Here is a 2,771-nt window from a genome sequence, read left to right on the forward strand (position 1 = left end):
GGCCTAGCCGCTCCGCGGCATGTGGGATCTTCCCGGACCGGGGCACGAACCCATGTTCCCTGCATCGGCAGGCGGACTCCCAACCGCTGCACCACCAGGGAAGCCCAGCAAATCTTCTCTTGAGCTTCCTGCTCTACCTCCCCCCGACATTTGTTCAACATTTAAAGGTTTTGAATAAGCCTGTAATGTGTAATTTATTCTTCTGTAATGCTATCCCATATTTTTTCTAATCTCTCCTTTTTAAAAAGATAGCAAAATAAGCAAATAAACCCACAGTTAGCAAAGAAGCACTGGATAATGATGGACATCTACAGTGTTTTTTGTTAGCTGCAAAAGAACTAGCAAAAGCTCCATTTGGCAATTTCAAAGAGCATTTACTTATGTTCATAAAGTGCTCCTAACATAAGTGAATTTTAAACTGTAATACTTCCTTCAAGGATGTCATTTCTAAAACGTGTGGCAATTACAGATCTTAACGAGGTGTATATTCTTTAGTTGCCAACAAACGAAAGTAACAAATTTATTATCTAGAAGGAGAAGATAAATTCACAAAATTTAAAAATGAAGCATTTACAAAGGTACGGGAAAAAGGAAACCTTATTTTATGGGGCTATGGAAGGGAACTAGAAATACAAAAATCACTTTTTAAGTTTTTGCGAATAGCTTCAGTTTAGAACTAAAGCCTTTCCTTTCTCTTTACTTTTGCACTATTAAACTGTTTTGCTTTTTAGTGGTGGGGGGCAGATATAGGGCCATCGGCATCCTCCTAACGTTGAGCCAGCAGTCCTAGTTGAATACAGAACTTAATGAACAAGCATTTGTGAAGTTTCTGTGACCCTAGAAATAGACTGAGTACTCTAATTAGTGCTTCTCTAACTTCAATGTGCATACGGACAAGCTAGGGATAGAATTAAAATGTGGATTCTAATCCGGTGGGTCTAGGGTGGATTCTGAGGTGATGGATTTCTAATAAGCTCCCAGGTGATTCAACGCAACTGCTCTAGAGACTAACCTTTTTTTTTTTTTTTTTTAATTTTTAAAAAATTTTTTATAATTGTTTTACAATGGTGTGTTAGTTTCTGCTTTACAACAAAATGAATCAGTTATATATATACATTGACTAGCACTGCAGAACACCAAAAGGCAAATTTGCATGCCTTTGAGAAAGTGAAATACAGTAGAGAATTGGCAGAAGTAAACCCTCGTGCACTTGGCCAGATGTAGGTAAAGCAGCTGCAACCAAACTCCAGCCAACTGCTGGTGTCGGGGGCTGATGTTGCCTGAGGATGAAATGAGAGCTTAAAGTATCTAGTTCAGTGGCTGGTACCAGGTAGGTAACTGTATTTTCCTCTTCTCTCTATAAAAATAATTACCAAATGAAACTGTTAGGGAACACAACCTAATAACATTTCAGCATTTTATACTGATAAAATCAAATGCTGATTAGAGAATGGGCCAGTGGGTGTCATGTAGTGTGCAGAAGACATTACTTAATATACTTGAAATCAGTGTTGCTTTTGGAAGATGACTGGCTTTATTTAACAAAAAAAGCTGGAAAAAGTGACTTCCCATAAGAGAAGTAAGAGGGAAGTCATCTGTGGACGTGGTGGGTGGGTGGAGAGTTAGAAATGGACTAGGAAGCTAAGGAAATGGGACTAAGAAGGAAGGTTGATGGAGCAAAATATGCCTTCATAGGTGGAATGTCCTTGAGAAGTTCCGGGAGATGGTGTGATATTGTGATTTACAATAAGAATTATATATTTGGTCTTCTGTTCCTGGCACAGAGTTCCCCAAACCCTTGGAATTTCCTGAGATGAGAGCAAAGGTGTCTTTTGTCATGTTAATAAGTGACTTTTGGAAACCGTCTGAGGATGCAGACTGGTTGCCAGGGGAACCAACCATGTGATTATAAGGTTGGACCTTTCAGTTTCACCCCCCTGACTTCCAAGGAGGGAAGACAGGCTGAATTAATCACCATCAGCCAATGATTTAATCAATCATGCCTCTGTAGTGAAGCCTCCATAAAACGCCAGAAGGATGGGGTTTGGAGAATTTCTGGTTGGTGAATGCATGGAGATTCGGGAAGAGTGGTGTGCTCTGGGGGAGGTCATGGAAGCTCCTAGCCCCTTCCCCATACCTTACCCTACGCATCTCTTTCATCTGGCCGGTCCTGTGTTATGTCCTTTTATAATAAACCAATAATCTAGGAAGTAAAATGTTTCTCCGAGTTCTGTGAGCCACTCTGGCAGATTAATCTACCCAAGGAGGGGGTCATTGGAACCTCTAATCTACAGCCGGTTTGTCAGGAGCACAGGTGACAACCTGGACTTGGGATGGGTGTCTGAAGTGGTGAGAGAGGGCGTCGTATAGGACCGAGCCCTCAACCTGTGCGATCTGATGATATCTCCAGGAAGACAGTGTCAGAACTGAGTTAAATTGTTGGACACCCAGTTGGTGTCTGAGAATTGCTTGGTGTGGGGAAAAAAACCCACACTTTGCCATTGGGTGCAGAGTCTTATATGGGAATGCTCAAAAGACTTCGGAACAGAGATGTTAGACATTCAGTTCTAAGTTACTTGCTATGCTGTAGGCTAAATGACACAAATCCTCTCTATCGCCCCGAGGCAATGTGTCCTGGACACATACAGGCTTGTGTAGGAAGCACTTTGGGGTGTGGAGGATTCTGGTCATGTCCAGCCTGATGGTTGTGTTCAGCCTGTGGGAAAGGACAGCAGAAGGCAAGACAAGAATTGCCCATGTTGAATTCAGCA

The sequence above is a fragment of the Lipotes vexillifer genome, unplaced genomic scaffold (genome assembly GCF_000442215.2).
Source record: "Lipotes vexillifer unplaced genomic scaffold, Lipotes_vexillifer_v1.1 scaffold477, whole genome shotgun sequence".
NCBI classification, from domain to species: domain Eukaryota; kingdom Metazoa; phylum Chordata; class Mammalia; order Artiodactyla; family Lipotidae; genus Lipotes; species Lipotes vexillifer.